Raw genomic sequence first — 14,311 nt, 5'->3', positions numbered from 1 at the left:
AGAGCACAGATAACCATTGTGTAGCTTTGTGCTTAATTACAAACAAACTAATGTACATCTTGAAGTAAGTACAACATTTGTGACATTTTGTTGTAATATATCACGTGCTAGCATTACCATACCGAATTCCTATATAGTCTTATTGAGCTGCTTTTTTCAATATGCCACACAGTGGCACAGCAGTATGTCTACGGACTTATAATGCTAGAAACCGGTTTTCGATACCCATGGTGGGCAGAGTACAGATGGACCATTGTGTAGCTTTGTACATAACTTCAAACAAACTATCTTTTCGATATATTTGACCAATTGCATGTTTCGTTATTGCCACCCTCACATACATTTCGGTATGATTCTTTTATTTTTTTTACCCGTGTCTCAGAATAGTGATGTTATGGGTGGAATCATCTCGTTCCGGTACATTTACTATAACCATATAAAACAGTTGTCTTAGTTACAACTTACAATAGTCTTTGTATGTAATTAATCAAATAATTTACTCGGTATTTCAAAATTCAAGAAGATGGAATGTGTACTAACATTGTTTCATTTTCATCACAGCTAATGAAAACTAACACGGACTGATTTGTTATGGTCATGAAATTTAATACATTTTCTAAGGTGGTACAATCGATCAAGTACCCAATACGTTCGTAAGAACACGTTGCTATGATGCTTTAGAAAACAGGTTGTGTATTAACTTCGCAATAAAGAGATAATTAAAGGCCGTTAACATCGAAAAATCCATTTCGTGGTCTTGCCATTAATTACCTTTTCCATTCTTGCATCACAAGATAAAAAAATATCACAGCAACCGCTTAGGTGGTTCCTCACGAGTTTAGAGACCTGTTCGTCATATGTGTGATTCTATTGTGAGCTCTAATACAATGAGAGTTTATGTTTTTTATTGTTCGTCCAATGGTTCTGCAAGAAGAATCACGAATTAAGCACATCTAAACATCAAACAGCAGTAAAATGATGAAGGTTTGAGCACAATAAATATCAGCGTAATTAAATACATCTGATGAGTGGTTCAAACCAGAACGTGGAAACAAAGAGGTTAACAGTACTAATCACAAGTTCGCAACAAGCACAACTACGCACACTAAACCCCATACCTCATAAAGCACATGTGAGCACAAAATATATTAGCCCTAACCAAGTACATTTGAACACTGAGCTTTCACCAAGCGTATCTAAACAGAGGAAGCAGCAGCTGTAACAAGTCTCCTGTGACAACAGTAAAACGCAGGTGCTGAACCACGAAGTAAAAGAAAATCGAAAACATTTAAGACTGAAAATATTCTAAAAATAGCACACCCTATTTATTTATCTAGAGAATGGTCAGTTCTATCAGGTATGATTACTTGGAATACCTCTGAATACTTCTATCTATTTATTTTTTAAGTGGATTGAAGTAGTGTATTCAAAATATGGACTGAATTTTCTATAGTCTTTTGTCATATATATCTTGATTTCAGATTGATAAATGTACCGGTGTGAAGCCCGAAACGTCGACTCGAAATAAAATAAAAGTTCATAAAGAACTCAGTCAGCGCTTATGTTTAGTTCTTATCATGAACCGAAAAACACGTCAAAAGGATCAGTTGAGAATGAAAATATCCTAGTTTGATCGATATACGTTTAAATACGAATAGGCTTGAACTACTATTTTAATACGATCCTTTAATATATCAGTTTTTGTGATTTCATATTCTCTAAAGAGCCCTAGAATTAAACGCTTTTCATTTTGAGGAGTAGCATGGTAGGAAACTACAGATTCTGAATATACATACGTAACTTATTCATTTTTTAACATAATTTAGATGAATAAAATATACTTTAAGCAAAGTTATTTGTAAGTGAAATATATTAGTGTCACGAATGTTTTTCAAGGGTAAAACTCATTGTTGAAAACAACCTAGTTTGAAGTTGATGAAATATATTTATTGCTTTGTTGTTAAGCACAAAGGTACACAATGGGCTATCTCTGCTCTGTAGAAATCCCGGTGTTAGCTATAAGCTCCCCCAGACTTATCGCTGGGCCACCGGAGGGCATATCTATGTATTTCAAGTTCCATCATGAAAATTCATATCAACTATTAGAGGCTTGAGGAATCTAATGGGGTAGTTTTCTCGCTTTTATTAACAGCACTAGTTGAGTCAAATCACGCATGGTTTCACGTCTTTACTACTCGAAAAAATCTCCATTAGGCTTATTGTACGAAGTAGGATGTTATTATTATACACTCTCGAAAACATTATTTGTTTAATATGAGCTTCTAAGGTTTCCTTTAACAGGGGCATTTACCTTCGAAAGCAGGAGAAAAGAGCATCATATTAAAAAAAGAAACAATAAACGTTACATGCCAAAACGAAAAGTACCAGACGCCACAGTGGTAAGCTCGATAGCTTATAACGCTAAAATTCGGGGATTGAGTTCGCAGTGACCACAGCACAGTTGGTCTATTATTTAGATTTCTGTTTAACAAAAACAAAAATATAAACCTTTTTATCCTTATGCCATTAATTTTCAAATATAGATGTTTTAAAATATAGTATGTTATTACTTGTCTTCCTCCTGTTCCTTGATTACCACTTAACAAATATATTATGTTGCATCATCTTAAAATTTTATGGTCAAGATGCTGGACAGGTAGAGCTTAAAACGTTAGAGCTTCGGCTCCTTCGTTTGGCATCATTTTGGACCATGTGTATATTTTTGAAATTTCTGATAGCTCTGAAACTGAAATAGCTAACTCGAAGTATAATCTGTGGATGAAAACGCCTTCTATACTTACAGTTATAATGTTTTATTTATGTACAGTTGGTTTATCATAAACCGTTGTTGTTGTTTAGCACAAAGCTACAAAATGGACTATCTGTACTCTGTCCTTCACGGGGAATCAATCCCAGTATTTTAGCACTGTAAGTCATCATACTTATCTCTGACCCACCGAGGGACTTATCATAAACGAGATAAAGTTAAAATAAACACTGGAATCAAAAGGATGATACAGAATGGCCTGAACATTGAGCCTATTTCACACATTCTTTATTTACTGGATCATTTTCACTGTTTGTAAACTAGTAGAGAGTTTGAGTGTGATATATTAAATATGATTTTGGAGCCTCAACATGTCGTTAAAGTACATCTAGTCACATTCTATCATGCCCTATCTGACGACCATACATATGGTCCCGCCGTAATGCTGTCATGTTCAAAGCACACCACTCATCTCTGCAAGACGGCGGTTTCTCAGCGCACGTTCCAACAGTCTGATCGAGCAGAAGTCCATAATCCGGGGACTTGACCAGTATTACAATATTATAAATACGTTTTTCATCCATCAGTTGCTTGAAGAATGCAACGATTGAATAGAATGTATTACTGGAACACTTACCTTAGTGAACCCATACCCTGTTGGCATCGTTTCCATACGGAGACCCTTCTTGATTATGTTGCGTACTGTCACGTTTGGCGCATGTACAGCTTTTGCCACTGACATTTGTCATGATGGATTCTCACTTGTTACAAAACGTCGCATTTTGCTTACCATAACTATGGTATGACGTGTTACAGATCTCTTTCTGGAGAGTCCTGGTCCCAAAATTGATCCATATTCGTTTGTTTTTCAATGCTATTAAGCACAAGAAATATTATCGCGTTGGATATTCTAAATCTCCAATCCGAGAATATCTATATGATCGAAATATATGCATATTTTGTGTCGGAAAGAGTGTTACGTAGTTTCCTAAAAGTTTTTGTTGACATCACACGACCCACAAAATTTCAAATTGTAAGTTTGTTGCAGGGTACATTATGTTAAAACATATACAGATGGTTGGGTACATTATGTTAAAATATATACAGATGGTTGGGTACATTATCCTAAAACATATACAGAGGGTTGTGTGCATTATGATAAAACTTGTACAGAGGGTTGGGTACGTTATGTTAAAACATATACAGATGGTTGAGTACGTTGTGTTAAAACGTATACAGAAGGTTAAAACGGCTTTGAGTGACAAACACAGCCGATCTGAAGCCATAGTTGAATGAAAAGCCATCTGTATATGTAACGTATCCAACCATCTGTATATGGTTTAACATAATGTACCCAACCATTTGTATATGTAACAAACCCAACATCTGTATATGTAACGTATCCAACCATCTGTACATGTTTTAACATAACGTATCCAACCATCTGTATATGTTTTAACATAATGTACCCAATCATCTGTATATGTAACGTACCCCGTATCCAACCATCTGTATATTTTCTAACATAACGTACCAAACCATCTGTACAAGTTTAACATAATGTACCCGCTGTATATGATTAAGCATCTATGCTAGATGAAGTAAGATACTTACAATATCTTCTTATTGTTTTATTTAGGCCAAAACTATTATGCTCTTCTTTCCTTAATTAGACAGTTTTTGTGGAAGCGGGATCGAGATCTACGTTAGCTATGTTGTTTGGATGTGACTGGTGACATTCCGTCCAAATTTTGTAGCATGTAATTTAATCTTCACGTAGAACGTTGAATTAAGAAAAATTGCTATTTCCCACTTTACTAACTGCAGTCTCTGATTTATCTAGGAAATCACGCAAGACAAATGAGAAATGTATATAATTGTGCAGTATAGGCGGTAGATTGTGTGAAGTGCAGCGGGGGCAAATGTGTTATGCAAAGTATTAACAGGAATTTTGCTTATTCATGATGCTTTGCTTCACGTGTTGGAAACACTTTGATCCATTTTTCTAACTTATATGTGAACAAGGTTTGCTTGATTATTCTTTGGTGTTTTCTTCACATTACAATCCTGCAATTGTGCTTAGTATTATTTGTAGATCTATGTATAAAGGAAATATAAAAAGTATAATATGCGAAAATAATGTTTGTACTAATAAACTCCCGATTTTGTATTTAAAAATAACAATTGAAATAGGGATCCTGTAGAATAAAACTATTGTTTGAATATATAGGGATCGTGTAGAATAAAACTATTTTTTGGATATATAGGGATTCTGTAGAATAAAACTATTTTTTGAATATATAGGGATTCTGTTGAATAAAACTATTGTTTGAATATATAGGGATTCTGTAGAATAAAACTATTTTTTGAATATATAGGGATCCTGTAGAATAAAACTATTTTTTGAATATATAGGGATCCTGTAGAATAAAACTATTTTTTGAATGTAGCTCTTGTAGTCTATGTCGTTGTTTTAGTTTCACAGTCTAGATTGGACTTGATTTTAACTTCTTGCTTGGGTACATAAAGATAAATGCATCATTCAAGTTTTTACTTGTATAAATATAAGATAAAACCTACATCATTTCCCACACAACTGCGAGTTAAAATTAGATGTTGATATGGATTAGAAGTTGCCATGCTACTAAAAAAAGAGCGGCATCATATTACTATAATACTGAGTTCTAACAGTTCTAGTTATGTTGTCATATACATTGGCTCACCTATATACGAAATGTTAGCCAACAAACGTTTTTTATCTCAATACGATTTCTTTCTTCTAAGCCTTATTCGTCCAGTGATAAGATTTTTGCTCATTAATCAAAATCCCAAAGTATTTTTCCTTGCTACTGAATTATTGGTCTCCAGACAAGTAGATTAATTGAAAAGAATGTCCTTTTTTTGATCTTCCTAATGCTACCAAGGTGTTTCCATCATATGTCACTGTCACCAGCCTTAATAACAAGGCACATATTGTTACTTAACATACTACGACAGTTCTTCTGCTTGGAAAAAAAATCTTTTAAGTTTATCTTCAAAGTTGTACTAAGGCCAATTTAAACTCTTTCGTTAGTTATTTTTTAAACATTGAAGAACTTTATCAGTAATATTAATTTTTCTTTTTTTTATCTCTCTCATTTTACAAGCGTAATCCAAAATATGATTCGTGATTTTTCTAACAGAGTTTGAAAAGATTAAGGACGTAGTTGAACTTTAATTCTATGTCAATTTCAATGTTACTTTGTGATAACAAAAAACTTTATTTGTCACTCGATATATCATTATCTGAGATCGAAACCGAATTAGTTTTTGCTTTTTTTTTACGAGCATAATTCATTCAAATAGCTTATTGGAATGTCCAAGTTGTTTAAGGTTTGAAACATTTTATTTAAAACTCTAAAAAGTGAAGTTAAGACTAAGATTACTTATTTCTTTACGATGCCCAATTATGACCTACTGATTAGTCATAGCGGATTGAGGCTCAAGATATGATGCTTCCAAGTACCTCTTCTATTGGCACTTTCAGGTGCAAGTTCGTCAAAATAATGATACTCAATCACGTTATTCGGTTAAGGTGGCGGATGCTGCCAACTTAATATCTTCCCACTGTTCTGCAGTTTGAAATAAGAGAAGCCTAGATGTATCTGAATTGGCCGTTTAGCATAAGATGTCATCCAGTGATCAAACAAATACTTTCTTTCTAAACTCATGAGAAACTATAAAGAGAATCCCAGTGTTTAAAATGATTGCACCTTAAAAACTACTTTTCATAAGAAAACAAAATGCTACCAGTGAAACGGTGAAAATCGTAAGTTTCATTCTGAGAAGCTTGGAAATGGTCTAGGGTATTTCAAAATCACGCTACACTGCGTATCTGAATCGGTTTTTCCCGCAAATTATTTTAATTTCTCTTCTTTCGTTCTTTTTCAACAACATGAGGTTGAAAATTTTAAAACAAAAATGAATGTTAATTTGCTGAATCGTGTGACTATTGCTCGAATGTGCTATCAAAGTGATGTCAGTTTTACTTCAGTGAAAAGGTAATTTCAAATAGAAAATGGAGGTTCACTTTTTTTGAAACTGAGATATACGTATGTTAAAAAAAATTCATTTCGATCCAACTAGGTCTGTAAATGTGGCCATCTGCACCTACCACAACGCATGGCCAGGTGGTTAGGACGCTCGACTCGCAATCTGCGGGTCGCGGGTTCACATCCCCATCCCACCATACATGCTCGCCCTTTCAGCCGTGGGGGCGTTATAATGTGACGGTCAATCCCACTATTCGTTGGTAAAAGAGTAGCTCAAGAGTTGGCGGTGGATGGTGATGACTAGCTGCCTTCTCTCTAGTCTTACACTGCTAAATTAGGGACGGCTAGCGCAGATAGCCCTCGTGTAGCTTTGCGCGAAATTCAAAACAAACAAACAAACAAACAAACCTACCACAACAGCAGCAGAGGTAGCTCAGAACATCCAAACTTAAAATGGAAAGTATCTTTTTGGGTGACAAGTGGGAGAGTTACTGCTAGAAAACGTGATCTGCCACTAGTTATAGTGTGGATAATAACAATAAAAGTAGACGCTTCAACTAATTGTTATGACTCGACTTTACACATTGAATTTTGGTCGATGATCGATAAAAAATTGGCTGGGAAACATCTTTAGTGGATATAGCAGCTCTAGAAATGCTTTCATCTACTCCCGTGAGAAAGCGCATCAGTTCACCAAAAGTCTACCCATAATCGTGTGGGTGCGGTTTCAATGGCGTCTTTATCATCAATCTTTAATATGTGAAATTGTATATGAAACTGTTTCGATAAATGGAGTCCGTTGTGGACAAATGCTAGAAGACCATGTTATTCCACTCCTGGAAGATACACGTTGAGCACACCATCTTCCGAAAAGATGTTACAGTCCCTCATACCTAATATCTCGTTAAAAGGTTTTTAATAGACATTCTCAATGAAGACAAAAATCACAAGTCTTTCGCCTAAAATTAAACCGACGGTGTTTTATCTGTGGGGCTACTTCAAAGGGAGTGGCTTTCGCAATAACCTACCAAATTTGGACGAGCTGAAAAAGGCCTTTAGCAATGAGACTGCGAGTATCTAGAACAGATGGTACTTGCAGTAACTTCATTTTGGGATAGGCGTGATATACTGATGTAGGGAAGTTATAGCAAGCACTTCTTGTAACAGTTTTTGAAACACCCTACACCATATCCAAACTTCCCTGAATAAAACTTTTGATTCGCAATGTGCCCCTAGAGAAATGTAGTTCCTCTGCAATAGTTTTGAAGATACAATGATTTAAATACGGTAATTTCTTATATTCACCCTGTACTTAATGGTAACAATACAAATACGTATTTGTATTGTGGTTTTCGGATTTTGCGTAAAAAGCTAGTTATTGAAGAGGATGGGAAGACTCAATATAATTGTGTTAGTTTACTTAAAATTAACATATACTGTGTATAGTGTTTGGGAGTGCAAACAAAACAGTTGTAATCGTATTTAAATTTTAAAATCTTAGGTAAGGTCTGGCATTACCTGGTGGTTACGGCGCTCGATTCGCAATTTGTGGATCTCGGGTTCTATTCCCGTTACCAAGCATGTTCGTTCTTTCAGCAGAGGAGCTTTAAAATGTGACGGTTAATTCCACTTTTTTGTTGGTAAAAGAGTAGCCCAAGAGTTAGCGGTAGGTGGTGTTCATTTCTGAATTAACCAAACGAGTATTCTAGCTTTATTTGTGTTATCGCAAAGGCGTTACCGTAATTCTCTACAGGCTCCCAGTGGCACAGAGGTATGTTTGCGGACGTGCAACGCTAGAATCCGCGTTTCAATACCCGTGGTGGGCAGAGCACAGATAACCCATTCTGTAGCTTTGTGCTTAATTACAAACAAACAATTCTCAACAGTGGCTTAGCGGTTAGTTTGGTCTATCTGCTGTTTGCACCACGGAAAATCAAACTCCAGATTTAAGTGTTGTAAGTCCGTAAATTTACCGCTTTTCTACCGGGTGCCTCAATGATAAGTCTGAAGGCTTATAACGCTAAAAACAGGGTTTCATACCCATTGTGGGCATAGCACAGAAACTCAATATGTCACTTTGCACTTAACAACAAACAAACAAAAATAAACGTTAAAATTCTCTCATTTTCGATTATTGGTCATGGCTGTAACAAGATTTGTTTGTAAGATCGTATAAGTGATTAAATCTTGGCTTTACACAGTTTACGACGTATTGAAACAGGCAATCGGTGTATGAATGTTTGTTCACGTATTTGGTTAAGTGATTAAATCTTGGCTTTACACAGTTTACGACGTATTGAAACAGGCAATCGGTGTATGAATGTTTGTTCACGTATTTGGTTAAGTGATTAAATCGTGCTCTCCCTTTTACCACATCGGTAGAACCGTTGAAGCATGCCCATACTTTCGTTTGCTTGTAAGTTTATTACAGTAGTTCAAATTCTGGTTTTTGTGTGTTTTATAAACTGAAAGAACTCCGTTCTTCAACTGATGCGTCTCTGGTGCTGGCGGAGTATCACAAGTTCACAAAATTAGGTGTCGAGATACTTGGATATTGTAAGTTTTATAAAATGTCATAAGCTTGAAAAGAAACAAATCAGTCTTCATAAAACGATTCAATATAGAAACATTTGTTATTTTATTATGTTAAACTGGTATGGATAGTAATTGTAGCGAGGTTACCGAAGAACAGTCTATTAAATTAGCTATTTTCATTACCGACTACTTTTCAGTCTGATCTATGTAGATAGCTTGCTTTGATCAGAAGTCGATATCAATCAAAGTCATGATATTTGATTGAAATGGTACAAATACACGTGCTTAGTACAGACTGGTTTTTGTTCCGTGTATAGTTAAGTTTGTTTGTTTGTTTGAAATTTCGCGCAAAGCTACATAGGGGTTATCTGCGCCATCCGTCCCTAATTTTGAATTGGTAGACTAGAGGGAAAGCAGCTAGTTAACATCACTCACCGCCAACTCTTGGGTTACTCTTTTACCAAAGGATAGTGCGATTAACCGTCACATTATTGCGTCCCCACGGCTGAAATGGCGAGCATGTTTGGTGGAGGGGATTTGAACTCGCGACCCGCAGATTACGAGTGTAGTTAAGAACTACGTGCTAATATAATGGATTTCATGACCTATTTTTGATAAGATTTCTAATAATGTGTTAACCCTCCTAAAATAACGACTGTTTATATTCTCTTGTATTTACAACTGTTTATACACCGTAAAGTCCCTCACATGTGGGACAGCACTTGATCGTGGCGTTAGTACAACCGGGAAGTTCATTTATTCTTACAAAAAAGATCGATAAAACCGGAACCTTAACACAGGAAAGAGAAGCTTCATCATCGTGCAAACCAGTCTCTTTAGTAAAGAGCTGAAATGATGATCTAAAAAACATACTGGTTTTAGAGCTATGACACAAAGTAGGTTATTCCTGAGGAAACGTCCGCTTTCCGAATTATTTTACAGAAATATTCAGTCAATCGAAAACATTTTTATTAAGTATAAAATGATCTGCAAGTAACTATTAAAACAGTAAGATACTAGCTTAAACTTTAATAATTGTTAACATAAGGTATCTGTAAGATACTAGCTACGTTTGTATTTTTATCGCAAAACACAACAAAAACGCAGAAATGTGAAGCCCGAGACATTATTATTTCGAAACATTTTTTTCTGACTCGTGGAAATATACTATTCATATTTCGTACAAATATTCCGTTTAATTTGGGCTACTCAGACCGAACAGTGGAATTAAATCATCACTCCCATAACGCTCCTATGGAGCGAGGTTTTTTTAACTCTTATAACGCACCCCTGGAGCGAGATTTTTTTACTTTTATAATGCACCCATGAATCGAGATTTCTATACTCTTATAACGAACCCATGGAGCGAGATTTCTTTACTCTTATAACGCACCCATGGAGCGAGATTTCTTTACTCTTATAACGCACCCATGAATCGAGATTTCTATACTCTTATAACGCACCCATGGAGCGAGATTTCTTTACTCTTATAACGCACCCATGGAGCGAGATTTATTTACTCTTATAACGCACCCATGGAGCGAGATTTCTTTACTCTTATAACGTACCCATGGAGCGAGATTTCATTTTTGCTGATAACCAACTGAACAGAAAAGCTGATATTTTAGGAGCACATTTATTTATCAATTACATTGAAAACATTTATCTTCTTACAACCCATGAAACACGGGCATTCTAAACAAAATCATTGTCGTCTGAGCTAGATTATGACTAAATAAACATGTTAAAGAGGACCAACAACAACTCACTAATGAGTATATTCCTCATTGGTATTCCTACATATTTTATACCTGCTGAGGAATACTTCTGATCAGTCGATCGATGACATCATGTGTAAATCTTGTATTAATTTCAATAGTACAATGGCAATATTAAGAGGCTGACATACATTGCACTCGTTTAAAGTGTTCCAGATTTCTTGTGAGATTGACATACACTGCGCTCGTTCAAAGTGTTCTAGATTTCTTGTGAGACTGACATACACTGCGCTCGTTTAAAGTGTTCCAGATTTCTTGTGAGATTGACATACATTGCGCTCGTTTAAAGTGTTCCAGATTTCTTGTGAGATTGACATACATTGCGCTCGTTCAAAGTGTTCCAGATTTCTTGTGAAGCTGACGTACATTGCGCTCGTTCAAAATGTTCCAGATTTCTTGTGAAACTGACATACATTGCGTTCGTTCTAAGTATTCAAAGTGTTCCAGATGTCTTGTTTATCAAAATGTTGGTAGTGATATTGTTCTTCTTCTATTCCACCCTATAAAAGTAAAATACAAATTCAATATATCTTAGAGCACTATATCCTTGGAAGCTTATAAGTCTCGTCATACAGATGCCTCCCCCTTTCATAACTGAACAGTCGCTTATGGCTATCCAGACAATAACCTGTCGATCTTAGATATAGATATAAAATGTACTACATATCATAACTGAACAGAATATACCGTATATTATAACTGAATTGTCACTTCTGGCTAGCCAGAAACTTATTTATCAGTCACTGATATAGATATAAAATGTACTACATATCATAATTGAAAAATCACTTTTCGTTATTCAGAGAACGAACCTGTCAATCTTTGATAAATATAAAATGTACCGCATATCATAACTGAACAGAATATACCGTATATTATAACTGAATTGTCACTTCTGGCTAGCCAGAAACTAATCTACCAGTCACTGATATAGATATAAAATGTACTACATATCATAATTGAACAGAATATACCGTATATTATAACTGAATTGTCACTTCTGGCTAGCCAGAAACTAATCTACCAGTCACTGATATAGATATAAAATGTACTACATATCATAATTGAACAGAATATACCGTATATTATAACTGAATTGTCACTTCTGGCTAGCCGGAAACTTATCTATCAGTCACTGATATAGATATAAAATGCAGACTCCTCTTTAAACAGTACAGTAACGTTTCTGCTAATTCTGCTTACCTCAAAAGCTCTAAATGATACGTGTCGTCAACTGCGTACTGAAGCAAGTGTTCTCCATCTTGAGTCGAATTAAAGAACTCGGACCTGGCCGATTATTCATTCACAATTACTTTCGTTTCTCTTCGGAAGTAGTATATAAGAAGTCCAATCGGCGACGTTTCGATTAGAGGCATAGTTGACCTTTGCCAATCTCATTCGGGCTGCTTAGTCTATGTATCGGTTGCATAATAGCGTGTCCATCCCATAACCCTTAACCATTTTTGTAACGGCTTAGTTACGTAGAAATAAGTTTCTATTTATCTGAGTTTCAAGATATGAACAGTTTTCTAACAGTTTGTACCTCTATTAAAAGCCTCCACCCCCCGTCGTCAGACGTTAAACTTGTTACACAATTATGCGAAATTGTCTGCCTATGTTGCCCGTGCATAACTATTCGGTATGTCTGCGGACTTATAATGCTAGAATCCGGGTTTCGATACCCGTGGTGGGCAGAGCACAGATAGCCCATTGCGTAGCTTTGAGTTTAATTACAAGCAAGCATAACTATTAATTTACTTGTATTCAAACAACTGGTTATCTCGTGGCTCTGTTGGACTTTGAAAAATACTTGATTTGGAATATATTTGAAACTTTTTTCTTCTCTCTTTTAATTGTTATGTGACTGGCATTGACGTCACAAGATGATGTAATATATAGCTAGATGGTATTTCCTTTTTCCTTGTCATCAAGTAACGTTCACGCGTTTGTACTCTCTATGTATTTAAATATTCTCGTTGGCGCCTTTCAAGCGTCAATTTTTCTGAGTTTTGAAATACGTTAGCTCAATTACAGCAAATGAGTCATTTTTTAGGAAATATTACGTCGCATGCTGAATACGACTATAAATAGCAGCCCATAGGAAAAAAATAGAAATGTTTCGGCATTTTTAAATTAATCTAAACGCTTTTACAAACTGTAAACAAACTTTAGCAGATGAAGACGAGGCAACAAAACAAACTAGTAATGAATAATGGAAGTATAATTCGTTGTTTCTTTTTAACGTGTTAAACCGGCCGGCGAATTGGTAGTTTCATTTGAAGGCACTGTTTAAATGAAGCTTTTGCAGTAGTTCTCTATATATATGGAAAAGTGTTTTAACAGAATTGCAGTAGTTCTCTATATATATGGAAAAGTGTTTTAACAGAATTGCAGTAGTTCTCTATATATATGGAAAAGTGTTTTAACAGAAAACAGTAACAAAAAAATAAATACACTGCATTTTCCAAGAGTTTTAAAACAAATAAATTTATTAGTGTTGGGAAACATGCCCAAACAAGAAACAAAGTTAACAGAGCTTTTATTAAATTTATTAGTGTTGGGAAACATGCCCAAACAAGAAACAAAGTTAACAGAGCTTTTATTATTGACCGCATACTTGTACTTGGTATACTCACTGTGCCAACAAAACTCTAGGACCCCGACGTCTGTGTAAGTATACATAGTTTTGTTGAGTATGTGAATACCAGTAGGATGATAAACACTATTTTTGTTGCATATCACAGCTAAAGGAATGTTACCTTATACCACTGCTACAATCACAGATAGAGGATTGTTACCTTATATCAAAATTAAATGTTTTCCACAGGAACATAATCTTTAGGAAATTAGTTATATATATATTTTTTCAAATGGAAAGCAGAATCACGAAACGAACTTTGTAAAATGGTTATTGCTTTAAGATATTTCTGCTGTGAAAAAATATAATTTAATAATCCGAATGATGTTGTGTTTTTAGTTTGTTTGTATTTAAGCATGAAGCTACACAGTGGGCTATCTGTGTTCTGCCCACCAAGGGTATCGAAACTCGGTTTCTAGCGTTGTAAGTCAGCAGACATGCTGCTGTGCCACTGAAGGGCGTTATTTTTTATTTATGTGGATTATCATATTAGTGCCCGGCATGGCCAGGTGGATAAGGCGCTCGACTCACAATCTGAGGGTCGCGGGTTCGAATCCGCATA

General features: G+C 35.4%; 1 long non-coding RNA gene across 1 annotated transcript in view; it reads right to left on the bottom strand.

Moving 5' to 3' along the window:
- LOC111085372 overlaps nucleotides 1–14,311 on the bottom strand; it is a 95,477-nt gene that overhangs the window by 73,588 nt on the left and 7,578 nt on the right. The gene's annotated exons all lie outside the window — the stretch shown is intronic.

Source organism: Limulus polyphemus, unplaced genomic scaffold, assembly GCF_000517525.1.
Source record: "Limulus polyphemus unplaced genomic scaffold, Limulus_polyphemus-2.1.2 Scaffold354, whole genome shotgun sequence".
NCBI classification, from domain to species: Eukaryota; Metazoa; Arthropoda; class Merostomata; order Xiphosura; family Limulidae; genus Limulus; species Limulus polyphemus.
The sequence above is the reverse complement of the archived record's forward strand: the minus strand, read 5'-3'. Positions and strand labels throughout refer to the sequence as shown.